General features: G+C 35.5%; 1 protein-coding gene across 3 annotated transcripts in view; it reads right to left on the bottom strand.

Annotated features, from left to right (window-relative positions):
- LOC131434795 (uncharacterized) overlaps positions 1 to 7,575 on the bottom strand; it is a 76,310-nt gene extending 68,735 nt beyond the window's left edge. For all 3 annotated transcript variants that reach the window (XM_058601947.1, XM_058601944.1, XM_058601946.1), the window contains exon 1: positions 6,604 to 7,575. The gene's annotated coding sequence lies outside the window, so the exon portion shown is untranslated. The remainder of the gene's footprint in view (positions 1 to 6,603) is intronic.
- Between the last annotated feature and the right edge of the window lie 12,193 nt (positions 7,576 to 19,768).

Genomic DNA, 19,768 nt, shown 5'->3' on the forward strand with positions numbered 1-19,768 from the left:
TGTGCATATTTCAAATTTTCTATACGTTGAAAATAGAGTGACTATAATCAGAGTGACGACAGCTGTTCGTTTGGAATGACAGCTACCAGTTCCAAACGAGCAAACGGCCTGTCAATTCAATGTAAAGCTAATGGAATGTTTTGAATTGTTTCCAACATTACGGATGAGAAGTCGTCACTCCGGTTATAGGCACTCTAGTTGAAAACACTACTGCCACCTAGTCGACTGTTCGCCGCGATCTTTCAAAACGTTCTACTACGTTCCGGAACGATAACAAAATTTCCCTGTCTGTTAGAGAAATATTACAACTACAACAATTTTAATACTTATCACACGATTTCCCTAAGTGTTTAAGACATCTTTATTCCCATGTCGCATAAATCACAAGAGAATTCGATCGGAATAAAACAAAAATAAACTTGTCATTTTAACCAACAGCAAAACAAACATTTAGCTTGAAGTGAATTTTGCACCCAAAATTGTGGCTCATGTGAAAGCGGCACCCAAATCGTGGTGGCACCTCGTGTCGATCGTGGTGACATCTGCAAGTGTTCGCCAAGCCTGTATCTGTAATCTGCGCTTAAAGTATAAATAGACAATGACAAAATAACTAATCGACTGTCAAATTTTAACTAAAAGTTAAAATAATTCACAAGATGGTCCACAGCCTACGAGTCGGAAGCTGTGCTTGAAGAAGTTGAAAACGATTTTAGGGTAAACCCAGGACTGCCGGAATATTATATCACCAAAGAATTCAATGCCAAACTAAGCATCGTCAGAACGATTCATCTACGAGATGGATTTCTCTCTTTTCTTGGAAGTTTTGCAACGAGGTTCTTAAGGAATACCAACAAGGACGACGAACCGTTCCTGAGAATGGGTTAGGAGCAACTTCCCGCACAAAAGAAGCCATTGTTTGCGGTGATATCCGTAGTAAATTGAAATACCTTTTTGTCGATACATTCGCCATAATACTTATGATTTGGAAAGGCATTTAAATCTGCGGACGGAAAACCCACATGCTTCGAAACAAAACTGTGATTTTATATCTTATAAAATATACACGAATGTAACGTCGCTGTTCACGCAAATTTACGTGCAAGAACAGGTAGGTAATTTCATATACGTAACTGGAGGACCTGAATACGAGTAAAACTGACATGCTACTTTCACATTTTCGATTATAGATCATATATAGATAGTCGTTCGTATTAGTTGATTGTGAAAATATTAAATTAAAATATTTGATAGAGATAAACTTTGCATAATCCTTTGAGAATATTTTTATGGTTCTGAAAAGAACCGATTTGTTTACGAAATTTATGATGTTAGGCAAGCCAACGTGATGAGTTTTTATCATTGTTTTCAAAAGTTTTGGAAAATTATTTTTTAGTTATTTATCTTACACTGTCAAAAATTTGATCATAAATTGCTGAGAAAGAATTATGTAGTTGCGTTTAGTACAACTCGAGATAGTCATGATTAATTTGCACCCATTCTTTCATAGGGCGAATGTCTCAGAAAGTTATTCGTTTTCTTTATAGCGTGTACGAAATTGAACAAAGCCCGCTGTGTGCATTGTTTGTGAAGGCGAGTTGTGTTTTCATCTACCGTGCCAGCTCGTATCGGTGGGTACTGATTTTGTGTCATCATTTTATATGGCGGTTTCGAAAGTTTTGACACTCATCGCCCTGTAATTGCGGAGCCAGTGGTTGTTGAGACAATATGAACTTCAATTTAAATCAAGATTTGTGAAAAGAGGTTCAAACATAGCTGAGGAATCGAAGTGAGTTCTACTTTTGGACTGTTTCCTCATTACCTTCGGTGCTTCCGGAACAGGAAATGGGAAACTATTACCATCGAATCAAGTTTATATGCCCACAAATTAATAACTTCTGAAAATTAGAAGAATTTATCAGTCAGTTTTACGGGATTTGGACTTGTGTTTTCCCTCGTTTATGAAAAAAAAAGAGATTGAAAATTTTCCACTTATCCTATTTTAGTTTCGAAACCGAAAGTCGGATCTGGATGAAACGTTCGAGAAAATTTGTAATAATTTTAAGTCCTTTCGTTTGAATGTCAGTTTGTGGTAATCGATTAAGCAATTTCCGAGAAAATCGAGTGCATATTCTATACTTAATTTTCACATATTACCGTATAACTCCGAAACTCGAAGTCGAATCCAAATGAAATTCAATAGCATGTTTTGGGACTATAAGACCTTTTATTTGAATCCAATTTGTGAAAATTGGTTCAACCATCTCTGAAAAAAGTGAGTGCATATTTTTTCCATACTTTTGGTGCAGTATCTCTGGAACCGGAAGTCGGGTCAGGAGGAAATTTATTAGCAGGTCATGGGACCATAAGACCTTTCATCTGAATCTCAGCTTTTGAAACCATACATACACACATAGACATTTGCTCAGTTCATCGAGCTGAATCAAATGGTTTTTGACATTCAGCTCTCAAAATCTCGTCTGAACAGTCGGTTTTCACAGTGGTTACAAAGCCTTTCTATATGAGAAAGGCAAAATACGCCCCTGAAAATGAAATATTTATACCTATCAGTTTGTAATTCCGGAACCGGAAGACGTATCCGGATGAAATTTGGTTGGGTTATAAGGGCTTGTTAGACCTTACGTTTGTGAAAATTAGATGAGCGGTCTCTGAAAAAAAATCGATCGCACGTTTTAAGTTCATTTTGCACATTTTAACGCGTAACTCTCGAACCGGAAGTCGGATGTCCAGATGAAATTCAATAGAAATCTATGGGACTATAAGGCCTTTAATTTGAATCTTAGTTGAAGAAAATCGATCCAGAGGTCTCTGAGTAAATCGAATGAATTTTTTCCTGATTGTTTTTGCACCGTCACTCCCGAACCAGAGTCCGTTACGAATATAACTCAATAGCAACTTATGGGACCAAGAGACCTTTCATTTGAAGCTAAGTTTGTGAAATTCGGTCACAGAAAATTCCGTACTCAGGAAATTCATACATAGTATTACATAAAATAAAGTTAAATGGTGATATATGAAAATAGAAACGATTAGTGTTCTAGTTCCAGTTTTCTCTTCTAAAGCATGTTTGGCAAGCGATTTGTGTATAGAGATAACTTAATTTCCAATTATCGCTACTTGAAGGACAAACGGCGAATCATACTCCCCAGAATTACATTCAATATCAATACTGTCCAAAATAATTTGTTTTCCTGTCCCAGACAATTAGAAAACCATTACAAATTGAGGCAACCAATGAGATTAGAAACAATGCAGATGTACCACACAAACACCGATTGTCATTCCAAACCGAAACGACTGAGTATTTCGTGAAAAATCCAAATTATAGTACTGTAAAAGATGTATTGACCTGCATCAAACAGATTTATGGTAGTTTTTCGGCTCAGTATATTTTTTGTTTCGTTTTTTGGTTCAGTATATTTTTTGTACGGTGACAAGATCTAGAAAGTATGGTACTACAAGATAGTAGGATCATTAATTTCAATTCAGCTAAAATCTTTGAGAATGAAGACGCTTCAGTCGCACGGAATTAAATTAAATTAAATTAATTAAATACAAATATAGTTAAGTCGAAACAGTTAGCTTCTAATCCATCACCATGAAAAACGATTTAACCCCGTCAATTTCGCATGTGTACAGAAAGCTAAATAAACAGTACACCCTCGTAAGCAAGGCACATAACGAAATCCGATTTGATAGCAATATCGTTGCTCCAGGAATCTCACAACCGGTCAGTGGCTGATGACTTCAAATGTGAATTCGCGTTTCCTACATCGCTACCGAATTTTACCCTTCGTAAGGTCACTGTCCTGCAGCTGAAAAATTAGTTTCACCGTTTCGAGAATCGCAAATAAACGATTTTCTAGCTCATCGCGGAATACACGATGATCACATTGGTGATCGTTTGTTTTCGCACAGTTTGCGGTTTTCCATCGATGTCGGCTCCAACTGCACGCAAATGGCCAGTGAAGGTGTGGGAAAATATTCAAACAGTTTTTCTTTGTTGTCTTCGAATGATTTGTTGACCGAGTGCAGTGGAGATCGTTTTCTATTCGGATTTTAACACATGTTCTAGCATCTGTTCATCCTCCACCCATTGGGCGTAGGATTATCAGCAGAATCGGTGCCCTCTAATGTGATTTTGGTATCTCATGTTCCTCATATATTGTTAATGATTTGGAAATTAAAATAAAATATTTAAATCACAAAAATAAACACCAATAATGTACACATTGAAGCAAATACTGTCAGTCACTGATAATTTGTGGCCTTAGCTAAACGAATGTAATTTGAACCGAACGCTGTAATTTATAAATTAATTCCTTTATGTACTCGAAAGTGAGAGTACGTGAATTGCAAAACGATAATTGCCAGTTCGCTTCCATACCTCATCCGATACCGTCGACACGGTGAAGGGTGTATTAGATCAAATTGGCAGTCTTCAGTAGATTTTGAAACCTGAAAATTATAGGAAATCTTATTCATAGTGTACTGTTGACATTTGTCAAATTTCATAGTTATTCATACAGTAGTCGTCGGAACAAGAAAATTTTCCGTGAAAATTTTTTGTAAACTTGCAATCAAAATCCAGTATCGTACCACCGATGAATCATCGGAAAGTTAGGAATTGAAAATAAAACTGTGTCTTGAGTAATAAGAACCTTCAATGAGAGGTAGGGAGTAGCGACCGCTAAAGTGATTCAATGAACAATAGAACCTGTTTTAATCCACCTAGTGATGTAATGAAGCCTATCTCATACCAAACAAACTATCATATACACACCTAGAAAAAATCATGTAAATTTACTTCTTCTGAGACCGACATATATGAGCGTCAAAAATGACTCAATTTTACAGTAATTATAACTTATATTTAAAGTATTTTGACAAATTTTTAAGTGCTAAAACATGAAAATTTACTCGTTTGCTTGAAAAGCGGGGTATATTTGACGTATATTTATATCATTATTGTAAAATTCAGACGTTTCAAGGATTACGTTCTTTTGAATTGAGTCATATGTGGATTGGCGTTACCTGTAAATTTCATAATTTTTTTGCTGTGTATAATACTGTGGTATTTTTCAAAATAATTTTCTTCGATTCTTAAAAAAATAACCGAAATCGGTTTATTTGACCGTCTACTGATAAAAACTATCAATAGGAGAAGATTCGAGGTCGATTTAGAAAACTTTTTACGGTTTTTCGCCCTTTTCAGTGATGGTATAAAATTTTTAACAAACTTTACCCGATAATCCCGCATCCGGATGTCGGATCCGGATGAAATTAAGGAATTACGTATAGGACCACATGTGAAAATCGGTCGCGCCATCTATGAGAAAAGTTAGACCATATATTTTCATTTTTTTGCACATTTTACCCCATAACTCCGGAACCGGCAGTCGGATCCAAATAATATTCAGGAATGTTGTATGGGACCACAAGACCTTTTGCATCTAAGTTTGTTAAAATCGGTTCAGCCATCTCTGAGAAAAGTTAGTGCAAAAAAACTTTACATACACACATACGCACACACACACACACACATACAGACATTTTGCGCACTCGACGAACTGAGTCGAATGGTATATGACACTCGGTTCAAAAGTCGGTTTTCACAGTGATTGCATAACCTTTCTATATGAGAAAGGCAAAAACTGAAAATTTTCACTTGAAACTTCGTATAACTCGAAAAGTAAACACAAACATTCATTAACGTTCCGGATGACGAGAAGACCTTTCATTCGCGCTTAGTTTGTTCAAATTATACCCAACATTTGGCCCGGGTTGGCGGTTCAATGCATATGGCGCTGGTATTACAAGCAAGTTGTCGTATGTTCGAGCCCCGACATGGAAGAATTCTTAGTGTGTCAGTAGGATCGTAGTACTAGCCATGTAATGACTTTTTGTACGCTACGATTCGGCTGCGAAGACTGTTGAAACAGAAAGGCAAAATTCCACAAAAAAAGGATCATAATGCCAAGACTTTACTTGGCTTTTGATCATAATCACACACACACACCCACACGGACATTTGCTCAGTCTGCAGCAGTTTTAAATATTTTAGCACTATTTACTTGAATTACAGAGAAGTAACAGGAGCGCAGGAGCGAACACAAACAAGTCTTCATCCAAGTGCTATCGTGGCCAACATAGGTTTTCAGCAAAGGGAGGTTCCAAACCCTCAAATGACTACTATCTGTTGGCGGCCAGCATTGCCGTCAACTGGTTTCGTTACTTTCGGCACGTCAGAATAGACATAGCACTTTTAGTGTAAAATAAGTGCGTTGCAAACAGCAATGACTTTACGTCTGCTTAGCGGATTATGTTGATCCGCGAGGTGGCTTTAGTAGATCAACATAATCTGCTAATGCACTGATGAGCTGAATGCGAAACGTAAATCATTTGAAGAAATTATCCTGACTGCGAGAATACATCGGGACTGGAGAAAGAGGGCCCAAGCTCGAGTGAACTGAAATTCTACAAATTGTTTGGTTCGTCTAATAATTTTGTTCACTGGTTCATTCTCGTGAAAAAATAATTGAAATAGTAAACACATTATTGATTCTTGCAATCTGGTCGACTTACTTTAATTTTTTTTTTTTCGGAAAATAGCCTTCAATAACTATTCGAAGTTAAACTCCATCACGTATCGTCGCACAAACCTATTTTCAAAACTATTTCCATCACTGGTACGGTATCAAATGTTCCCACCAATTTTCACTGGAAAGCTTGTTTTCTGACCTTCCTGATTCACACACTTTAAAAACAACAGATATTCCACAAACTTTGAACTTTGTCGGTACCCTTCATCCATTTACAACGAAAACCTCCAACCATGCCGTATCATATGATTGCGTAGTCAGACCAAACAGACGGCAAGCAGTAAACGCTAGAAGGTAAAAATGTTTCCTTCAACACAATCCACAGAGTCCTTCTCACTTTGCCCGTAATTTTCTCGCCATTCATAGTTTAGCATATCAGTAATACTCGTTGGCAGCAGTACGTTCGTAGAGAGAGAGTGAGAACAAAAATTACCGGTCGCATTCGCGTTTTTGAACGGACTATGAATTATCCGCACCCGATTCGTCAATTGTTTACTCACATCACTTCAGTGACAATAGACGGTCAACACACAGACACAGACAATATAAGGGCTCAGAGTATGCTCCCGGGGCATCAGGCCTGCAGCTGATTGGTTGTCTGTTGTGTGTAACTATTTAAATAGTATCAGCAGCAACTGTTCTAGTTTATTTGTTTCGAAAACGAGCACTCCATCACACTTCCCTTCCCCCTAAATCTACCACCCACTTTTATGAACTCATAACAGCCACTTTACTGCTACTCCACAAACTGCGATTATAGCGTGCAAAACAGAAAAGTAAACGCGACACCATTTCGTATTTCGCGCTTGCTTTCTCACTCTATCTTCCTTTCTCTATCTGTCAGTACACCCCCAAAACGGCGTCGGTTTTCACTCGGCACCGACAGATACAGAAACGCTGCAAATTTTGCAAACAACACACGGTAAGCGCTTGGAAAATATTTTTACGACCGATCTGTTTCGAGTCTGAGTGGAAAATGAATGGAAAACGGCAACCGGCAATCGGTGGAATGCTTTTCCGCGCCAGGATGTTTTTTTTCCGATTCAACTACAAGCGAGCATGCTTTTAGGGTGGGCTATTTCCATTGATTCGGATATTCGGAATCAAATGATACTAGAAAACCGGTGCCACGTGTTTCTTTTTTTCCAAAAATGGTTTCTATTTTAAATTTAGCCTGTGGCGTCGTCATGTTAGATGTATCGAATGTTTGTCTCGCTGAATGCCCGATTATTTTGTTGTCAATTCTCCAGGCTATCGAAAACAAACAGTTCAGCGGCTACTTCGTGGAAAGTTTACGGTGTTTTTAGATAGCTCATAAAATACTGGCTTGACGACGTTGTGAACAGACTACCCTAAGGACCCGTTATTACAGTGCTATCGCGAATCGGAAATTGCATTTATGCGTTTATGATTTGTTACGAATAGTTGGCCATGCTTCTGAGAATATTTCTCCCATTAATTGCAAAGCATTGTTGATATCTCATGCTAATAGGATCGATTGTTTTTTTTTCTTTACATGAAGTTCTGCTGAAAATAGTTTTTCTCATTACTGATATTTACGAAAGATCTTGTCGACGAAATTTCTATCGAAAAATATTAATGGAAATCGAGAGCTTTTAAACAGTCTGTTCCACAAGAAAGCGGACGGAAATTTATGATGATAGATTTTTATTATATCCCAATTGAATTTCCTTTGCAAGATCGAATAATCGGCCGATTACGTTTCTTATTTATCTTAGTGTTGATTAAAATATCGAAAAGAAAAGTTGATTCATTGAAATAAGTCCCGAGTTCCAGAAGCGCTTGCTGAGGGTGAGTTCATGCAAAATGACTATTTAGTATTTTGCGGTACTCAAAGCTATTTCATAGACGATGAGATTCGTCGAAAAGTGGGTTGAAAGATGCAGAGAGACAAAAAAGTGGCGAAGCTAAGGTTAAGCTTGCCAAAAGAGGGAATTCGTGTAAACCTCAAAATGACTAGGCGACGGTCACATGATGCCGTTCTATAAGCTCGAAATTTCTACTTATCGTATAACATACGGAAAAAAACGCTTTGGGAATCCCGATTGATCCGGAGCGAATTTCTCGGGTGAATCTACTTTTGATGTGGAACACATCTTTATTTTCTATATTGGGGTGCAAATCAGAAACTCAAGAAAAACTACACGTAGAAATGTGGTCAGCTTTTAAACATTTACAGCTCAGTCTATTTTGTATCAATTATTAATATTATTTCATCATTTGATAGGAAATATTTCTACGTTTCGATTTGAATGTATCAAGCCACGTATTTTCAATTACACTAAAGTCTTTTTTTTATGCGAATTTACGTACCGCATAAAAAACGCATAAAAAAACCCGCATAACTCTGAAAATTCGCATAAAAAAACCGCATAACTTTGAAACTTCGCATAAAAAAACGCATAACTCTGAAACTTCGCATAAAAAAACCGCAGAAGGGTAACCGCATAACTGTGAAAATTCGCATAAAAAAACCGCATAAAAAAGACCGCATAAAAAAGACCGCATAAAAAAGACCTTAGTGTACTTGTTTGAGCATTGCATATACTCACCACGGTACTCACTTCTAACGGGAACTGTATGGAACCGAAACACCGATAACCGTCGAGAACCAGGGTGGACAACCAAAAGGTTGATTGAATATTTTAGTTTTACTCAAAGGCGAAACCAGAAGGCCTTCTTTGGGAGAACACTCGAAAACGAGGGCTGGTGACTCCTTTAGAGTCCGGAGAACGAGATCAAGAATGGTGTACCTGTACTAATTTCGCTCATTATATAGAAACTAGGCTAACGGTTCCTAATTAACATTTTGAACATTTATTCTGACTAACTGGGTTTAATTTAAAGCTAGTGACGTCACTTTATCGGTTTTTCTACTTGCGCTTTTGCTCGGTTTTTGTTGGTGCAGGTCTGGTGGTGAAAGTTTGGTCTTAGCGATCCCGGATGTATATTTGCTTGAAGTAATCGGTGATTTGGCTTTCCTGACAGCTCATAGCGCGACAACGTCAGCGATGGTAATAGCGCCGGAGCTAGTAATAGCGTTGAAAATGGCAATGACACTGGAATTTGTAATGGCGTCTCCGATGAAAATGGCTTCTCCGATGACAATGGCGTCGTTCGATTAATAGTTTTATAATTGTCCTTCGCGGTGAACTTAACTCCGGATTAATCGTCGCTCCTAGGTCGAGACATTGTGAGTCTGCGAAAAGAAACTCCGAACAACGTTCGAAGCCCAAGAATAAAAGGCCCGTTGGGTACCTGCCCAACACATAATTAGCATAGAGCGCATGTAACTCCTAACCTACACCAACTTTACACCCATATCGATGTTAGAATTTTACCTTTTATAACGTTTTAATCGGTATAAATGTTTTGTATGTCTTCCGTATTTCTATAGACTTTTTTATCACTATCCAAAATATGTAATGTTTTTTTTATTTTAATAATTATGACATTTTCAATCCTTGACTAACCGTACTAACACAATTTTCGTAATTTAAGCACTTTTAAATCTCAAACTTTTACTTTCCTAACGTTATCTACAAAAATGAAACATTATTAATACTTGCAAGGCACGACCGATCACGATTGCATTAAAAATCAAATGATTCTTAGGTACCCATAATAAAGACAACAATAAAAATGATGGTGGATGCACTAAAAGTCTCAAATTACAAACTTGTTCTTTTTTTAGTGTTTACATTTTTGGCAAATGATCAAAATGACAATTAGATTCTTTCAGAACAATTGATTCTACTCCATTTTGATGCCTTCAACAAATTTTTACATTTGAAAATTTTTGGAAAATATCCTTTAAATGAATATCAATTATGATAATTTCAAAGTTACTTTAAAGATCAATTTTGAATACGAACAACCTCAAGATATACATCTGGACAAATGAAACGATTTTATATCATAATAATTTCCAAGACAGAGAACGTACAAACTCAATCATTACATAAACAGCGATTAGAGAAGATTTTAAATATGTTGATCGAAAAATGTGAATGTGAAAAATTTGAATAACCGTCAACCAAAAAACTCAGTAATAGTGTAATTTTAATGAACCTTCGTTAAAAAGCGTCGATAATCTTCGGAAAGTGTCTGAAAATAGAATGGAAGGAAGAAAATATGTGACACAGTCCGCACAACATATTTTGTTACTTTAATTGATTTTCACTTTTACATATTAAGAAACCAATGTATACGCAACCAAATTCCTTAATTTTGTTCATATTGAAACTTGATTTTATTAATACATGAGCGAATTTGTCATTGTTACAACGCATGTAGTGATAAGACTCTTGTTGTTTCAATGTAAATGATAATTTAACTGAATCTTGCGGTAAAGCCGGTAACGGACTTTAGTTAAAATTTAAATGATACATGTAAAATCGCAGATCAGATTGTCTTGAGTTTATCTCTAATACTGTATTTTATTGCATCTGATAATTCCATAACACATGGATCAATAAGTCCCGAGACTAACAATGGAAACAACATTTTTTTTGCAATTTTTTTATTTATTCATCAACATAATCACCTTTTAGGGTGATACAATGGTTCCAACGTTTTTCCAATTTTTCAATACCATGTTTATAAAAAAAATTATCTCTCGCTTCAAAATAAGCTTCAGTTTCAGCGATGACCTCCTCATTTGAGCCAAATCTTTTTCCCTGGAGCATTTTTTTAAGATCAGCAAAGAGCCAGTAGTCACTGGGGGCTAAATCTGGCGAGTATAGGGGGTGGGGAAGCAGATCAAAGCAATTCGTTCAATTTCGCCAATGTTTTCATCGACTTGTGGCAGGGTGCATTTTGTTCCATCGAAAGCAATCGCGGCACCCACTTGGAAAAAACCTTTTTCATGCTCAATTTTTCATGAAGTATAGTAAAAACACTTCCATATGATATCTATGTCATCTCAGCAATCTCACGGAGCTTCACTTTACGATCTTTCATTATAATTTTTGTCACTTCACTCACATTTTCCGGTGTAACGGCTTCCACAGGTCTATCCGAGCGTTCCGCGTCATTTGTGTCGGTACGACCACGTTTAAACTCGGCGAACCACCGATAAATCGTTGCTTTTGATGGACAACAGTCCGGATAACATTTTTCAATCCATTGTTTCGCTTACACGGTGTTTTTACACATTAAAAAACAATGTTTTATCAAAACACGAAACTCGGTTTTTTCCATTTTTTAAACAAACTACAAAACGACTTTACTCCAACCTCGATAACTCAGTTGTTTCTGGTCGGATCGACTTAAACTTTTGACCCGTTTCAAGCAAAGGTTAGTACTCTAGAAAGACGTGGTTACTGGTTTACTACGAGCGCCATCTCTGCTTTAGTATCGGGACTTATTGATCCATGTGTTATATGTGAGTCGGTGCAACTTGTTTGTACTAAGTCCCGAATCTTTTGAAGCGTTTTATTCCTGGTGGGACAACAGCTTGTTCAAATCGATACTGCATAACTAATTGCATTGCATTATTTTTGCTACACTTAGTCTGGATTTTTGCTACACTTAGTCCCTTCTATGAGATTCTTGGCAGCAAGATTAGACCAAAATATTATGCTTTATACGACTAAATCAATTTCTAACTATTCAATTAGGTTACACGATAATTGTTTGGTTAAATAATAGGGTCTGAGGGATTATGCTGAGAGATTGTTCTTTGTATTTAGCTACCTTTAATGAAAAAGAACTATCTATGATTATCATCATTACACCACTTTATACTGAATCTATTTGCGCGCCACCGTGTTGTTCGTATGTAAATGGAGATTTCAGTATGCAAAATACCCGTTGACAAATTAAAACATTTTTAAACTTTTTCGAATCAAGTTAAATGAGGAAAATTTATCAATAAATCACAAGTGCTTCAAATTATCGCCGATAATTCTAAGTTGGCCTGTTAGTTACCGGAGAATTAAGATAAGCCATGGGTAAATTAAAGCAGGAATGTATTCGGGCATTTGTTTATAGATTCCCTTTTGTGCTGTAGTTCATACTGCGCAAATCGGACGAGAGTTTGACATCATTCAGTGGGACTGCCATTGGCTCGTGAAAACATACGTCAATTTAATCCAATCTTTCAATTGTATGCAATTGAAATACTTAAATGACGTTACCGCATAAGTTTAAGTTAAATGTTTTCGAATCGATTGGTAGTTAAATTATATAAATTCATCAACAAATGACTGAGTTCTAAGCGTTCAAAATTATGATAGAAAAAGGTTACGCGGTTATTTTTGCAGTTTGGATTTTGGCGAAGCCAACAATTAATCAATGTAACATAGGGTTACAAACCTGAAGCAGAATTCAGTGCCTACATTCGGAACATGAATCTGGATTCTAGTAGTGGAGTTAGATTGTGAATTTGAACTCCTGACAGAGACCTTAACCTAAATTCTGGACCTGGATTCTGCGCCAGAATTTTGTTTTCTGAACTTCTGACAGAGTTTCCGAAACTAAACTTTGAACCTATTTTGCATTTGGACTGTGAGCCTGGATTGGATTCTGAACCTGGAATCAGAACAAATTGGCACGGCACGTGGATATGAATTCTGGACCGGATCTGCTCCTGAGAGAGTTTTTGAGCCTGAAAAAGTTTCAGAACATGGACCTGGTTTCTTGAGCGAAAATCGGGATCCGAATTTCAGGCCTGCATTTTGGACCTGGGTTATACATAGACGTGAACTACTGACAGGAATACATAGGTTTTCGTGTGTTTTGGACATAAGTTCTGATCCCAGGCCTAGATTCTGTGTCTGAGTTTCTGGAAGTAATTTTAGATCTGAACCTAAATTCTAAACCGGGAAGCAGGATTCTGGATATGAATTCCGAACATGAATCTGAATTCTGGATCTGACTCTGAGAATCATTCTGACCATCTGGATTCTGAACGTGGACCTGATTTTTTTTTCAGTATTTTGTATGAATTAAGACATGATATGAATTTTTAATGAAACATTGAAACTGTGTACACTCATTTTTATTTGACCAATTCTTGGTCGAAACTGCACTTAAATTTGCATCTTCTTACTTTCGTTTTCTGTCTCACAAATCTGACAAGAATTGAATGATGCACTAATCACATTATTTTTTAAACTGATAGATTGGAATGGAATTGTTTTTCGCAATGATATATTACCCACATGTATGTATGTATGTATGTGTGAAGCCACCATCAGTTCAAGGCATTACCAATGTATGCGGGTAGACTCACAGTAGATCCGAATTTGATTATCAGATAGCTATCATATAATTGCTGTTTAGAAGGCCAAAATGTGTTTTGAGGACCCGGCACCTTCCAGCAAGAACATCCGGCCTTATAATAAAGAATTTCGCTGTACCAGCTTAAACCCGCCTGATGGATTGTTTGTTAGAAGGGTGCGTCTTACTCATTTCAGACCTTCAGGGAGACACACAAAGCTTCACCCGCGTGACTCAGGTTGTTAATCCACTCCATCATCCAGTCATTCACTTGTAAGATACTCTGATGCACTCCCCGTTGTCGATATACTTGAGCATAATACAATACAATACAATATAATGTAATATAATATAATATAATATAATATAATATAATATAATATAATATAATATAATATAATATAATATAATATAATATAATATAATATAATATAATATAATATAATATAATATAATATAATATAATATAATATAATATAATATAATATAATATAATATAATATAATATAATATAATATAATATAATATAATATAAAACAATATAATATAATAATATACAATATAATATATCTCATCCAAGCTAGTACAAACTTTTTTAAAAAGCTGTGTAAAGCATACAAGTGAAAATCCATTAAAAATCACCGTTGCACACGACTTTGCACGTATGAATGTCTGTTGGATATCTGTCTCTGTGATAAGAATATAATATAATATAATACAATATATATATATATATATATATATATATATATATATATATATATATATATATATATATATATATATATATATATATATATATATATATATATATATATATATATATATATATATATATATATATATATATATATATATATATATATATATATATATATATATGATATAATGCAATGCAGTATAATACCATACAACATAATATAACATAACAAAATATAATATAATATAAGATAATATATGAAATGATATGCTATGATACAATGTATAACAGTTGATTTCGCAGTGTAAGTTCTGCTCTTCTTTCGTCACAGTACTGCAGACAATATAATATTTCTTTTTTAATAATAATAATAATAATAACAATAATAGTAACATTAATAATAATAATAATAATAACATAAATATATAATACAATGCAATATAATTCAATTCAACACAATATAACAAATAATGCTACAAACAACATGTTGCAATATACTATGATAAGGCACTTTAGGATGGGCTTCAAACTACAATCCATTTCGCACCCTCCCATTCTGCTACTAACGCAGAAGGCGATAGCACCCAGTCGACGCCGTTCTATTGACCAAATGTCATCATAGACGCTCGGGGAGGCATGAGATAGGAACTTGTGAGGACTTTGACCACCATCTCACCATTTGACGACCCAATTATTTCATACTTGTGTGCATATGCCAATTTTCCAATTTGTTTTCCCCGTTAGATGCTGATCATATTAAATAAACTACTATTTTATGTATTTTATGTATTATTTATATTGTCATTTCTTTACTCCAGTTTCATTTTATGTGGTTTTGACTCTGTTCTGCTTCGTAGGACCTCAAAACCTTTATCTCACAGTTGTTAATCTACAGGATCAATAATATTTCTCAAACTTTTTTTTGGTTTCTGATTCTGATTTCGGGAGGGGCTTCGATATAATTATATACTTAAAATTGTATAATCCAGCACCATATAGAGAACAAATATGACCAATTGAAAACTCATGTATACGATATTTTATTCTCATTCTAGTTTTGGTTATTACAAAAGGTATGTTTTTATATTCGGTGTAATCTGAAAAAAAGTACGGGTGTTTAATGTCAGAGACATAACTGTATGTCGTGAATACGAATAAAACTGACACGATTTCTTTACTCTTTCGAATTCGAATTGATAGTTGATCGATTGTATGAATTGCGAAACTTTCTTCCTATTCACTACTAAAATTTTCCACGATTTTTGACGTCGATTATCTCATTTCGGATTTGCATATTTCATTGAAAGAAACTATCATAATGCTGTACAGGATTCATTTCTGACTTTTAGAAGGACCAAATTGTGGAATTCTCTACGATATTTAGCACAGTTCGGAACATTTATCTCGAACGATTTTTGCACAGCGAAAAATGCACGAAACAAATCAAATTATTTTCGAATTTTACTAAACTGATGAGTTATACCAAATATATTATATATCAATATGCATCACTCTTGCGATTCACGAGGGACATCACAGTAAAGTGCGGTGGTAAAAAAGGTTACTAATACACTACAAATTTTTTAATGCACATATGGCAGCCATGGATTCAGTACACTGAATCAAACAAACCCAAATATATGGAATATTTCTCGATATACACTGCACGAAAAAATAAGCTGTAAATGCGGTTTAGAATTGCAATCTGATACTAACTCGGAAGAGAACACATTGTTATATAAAAATTCCCTATTTATATAAATGAGTGTGAAATGTAAACGCAGAACTAAACGAATTAATCTTAATGCTAATTCCAGAATTTTACCAACATTTCCGAATTAAGTATTGCAATTTCTTGATTTGAAAATTTAATTCATTTGTATTCAGGTTTACTGTGATAATGATTCCCGATTCCAGTCCAGTTTGTTCAGAGCATATCATTGAACAGCAGATATGTAATACTACGGTATATTATTGTTTGTAATGCTGTTGGCACTACTGGTATTGCTCTATGTCTTTAATTTACTGTTTATCCGTGAGACAAACAGGTCGAAATCATAGTAAGTTTACAGTTAACAAATCTTTTTTGCTTACACATTAATTCACTAGAAAGAAGAACGACTGATTTTAATTACACAGTGCTGCCACTATGAACATTTATTACAAATGAAATTGAAGAAAGTGAAACATCCTCCGAAAATTTTCATTTTCATTGGTGATTAAGACGATAGGTCTTAAAGAACGTAATTCTACATTATTTATAGGCAATATTTACTTTCGTCAGAAAAACACATGAAAATGTTCACACCTCTATTTGGGCATCATGCTCAATTAGTTGTGACATTTCACTTCTGGGTGCACGATAAACGCAAACTATTAAATTTGACTGAACTAATAGCCTTGAGCGTCACGAGATGGTGTTACTGTGATGTCCTTTTCGATTTGTATTGAATTCGTTAAAGTGATCCATATTGATATATAATATATTTGGTTATACCTTCGAATTTCAAAGAAGTAATCTTAATAGTTCTTTAGATAACATTTAGAGCCATTAGAACGGCTGATTTTATATAATGTTGTCCACTTTTCGTTTCTTGTTTTCTTTCTTTCCAATGCAAAGCACCAGCAGCTGATGCAATCGTTCTTGCTTGAATTGAAACTAGCTTTGCGTACAAACCGACACATCCGCACGCAGTGCCAAATGATGCGAAACTGGTTTAATACGTCTTCTCGCCTTGACGACCGGAAGGCAAATGAGAACTACGACCTGAGCGTTTGAGGTTTTTAACCACACAGAAGGTGTGCTCTCCGATGCCGCTGTTTGAATGCGTCTTCTCGCCCCGACGTCTGCTTTCATCCAACGCACAAGAAGAAATTTCGATTTTCGATTTCGATTTTCGATCGATTTTCGGCCACGGTTCCCCTTTTATAACGTTCAGTTGAAGATATGTGCCTGACTACCTCAAAATCGTCGTCCTTGCGCGAAAAACCCAAGCAAAAGTAAAGAGTTTTCCGCGTTGTTTTAAAATTTTCAGAAAACTCAATTTTTGAGTTGTTTGTGGTTATCACTGTTCAAAATATCATCCTAAATTCCTGATCATATTTTTGAAGAAATAGTGAAAGAATTATGTTACTGCCATTAATACAAGTCGAGATATTCACGATAAGTTCTGCCCATTCTTCCATATGGCTAATTTTGAAAAGGCGCCTCATAGTAAAGTAAGTCGTATTCACGACAAAAAACAACACGGAACGACCGAAATCAGCATTTTCGCGAAAAATTTAGTTGATTTGCTGATTTTAGTTAGTTATTTTTTGAGACAACTAAAAAAATCTTACTTTTGCTGATTTAGATTTTTTATTCTCATTCCCTTAATAATAATAAAATATTTGTTGAAATGACTATTTTTTTTAGTTGAATTCACAAATTAAACGTGCTGTCATTTCTTAGCTAAGGCACATTTCATTTCCATTCAACTAATTTTTTAGTTGAATTTAAGAAATAAAATGTTGTTTTCAACCAATATGAATGGTTGAATTGGCTTCTGCAATCTGCAGCTATATGGCGCCCTGTCACCGAAACGGTAACACCTTAATGACTACTAGCCACTAGATGGCACACTACTGCCGAAAAAAATTCAGACGCGGTTGTCTTTTCTATATTGGCAGGTATAAATACGATGTTGTGTTGGAGAAAAAGACATAAACGAAACGTAAACATCTTTTTGAATTTTTTTTCTTCTAAATCACTGTTTCTTCATTCTCACTGAAAACTTTGAGCACTCGGAAAACAAAAACCGAATACAAATAGTACACCGGACGGCGCAGCTCGGAAGGTTTGAAGATACAAAAAAACTTCATCACAATTAGAGTGAAACATTCGAAATTCACTTCACTGTTCCGCGTAAAAACATTATTACGCACAATCGCTTCAAGTGCGCACAAATTCTGAATAAATACGATTTCCACTAACAGTTTACGACATTTTTACATATCGGTTTAGAAATTTAAATAAAGATATATCGAACACATGCGAAAAACATCAAAACAATGTTCAAGCAGTTTCAATAAGACTGTCCTTTTTAGCTTTTTAATGGATTGTTTTGCTTTGACACTTCTCATGAGTGTTTGGCTAATAAACTTGTTAATAAGACCAATTTCATTTTTGTTTCCTTTGTGCTGTCCTTCAGTAATGATGGTGATAGATAAATACAGGGTGATTTTTTAAGAGCTTGAGAACTTTTTTAAACAATAAAACGCATAAAATTTGCAAAATCTCATCGGTTCTTTATTTTAAACGTTAGATTGGTACATGACATTTACTTTTTGAAGATAATTTCATTTAAATGTTGACCGCGGCTGCGTCTTAGGTGGTCCATTCGGAAAGTCCAATTTTGGGCAACTTTTTCGAGCATTTCGGCCGGAATAGCCCGAATTTCTTCGGAAATGTTGTCTTCCAAAGCTGGAATAGTTACTGGCTTATTTCTGTAGACTTTAGACTTGACGTAGCCCCACAAAAAATAGTCTAAAGGCGTCAAATCGCATGATCTTGGTGGCCAACTTACCGGTCCATTTCTTGAGATGAATTGTTCTCCGAAGTTTTCCCTCAAAATGGCCATAGAATCGCGAGCTGTGTGGCATGTAGCGCCATCTTGTTGAAACCACATGTCAACCAAGTTCAGTTCTTCCATTTTTGGCAACAAAAAGTTTGTTAGCATCGAACGATAGCGATCGCCATTCACTGTAACGTTGCGTCCAACAGCATCTTTGAAAAAATACGGTCCAATGATTCCACCAGCGTACAAACCACACCAAACAGTGCATTTTTCGGGATGCATGGGCAGTTCTTGAACGGCTTCTGGTTGCTCTTCACTCCAAATGCGGCAATTTTGCTTATTTACGTAGCCATTCAACCAGAAATGAGCCTCATCGCTGAACAAAATTTGTCGATAAAAAAGCGGATTTTCTGCCAACTTTTCTAGGGCCCATTCACTGATTTGCAAGCGTTGCTCGTTAGTAAGTCTATTCATGATGAAATGTCAGAGCATACTGAGCAAATAATAATGCATGAAAATCATAACCTCAAAAAATCTGAGCAAATACTAATGCATGAAAATCCTAACCTCAAAAAAATCACCTTTTAGAAACAAATTTTCTGATTTTAATAACAAAATTAGTTGTCAATGAGAATTTCGTGTTGGAT

Source organism: Malaya genurostris, chromosome 3, assembly GCF_030247185.1.
Source record: "Malaya genurostris strain Urasoe2022 chromosome 3, Malgen_1.1, whole genome shotgun sequence".
NCBI lineage: Eukaryota > Metazoa > Arthropoda > Insecta > Diptera > Culicidae > Malaya > Malaya genurostris.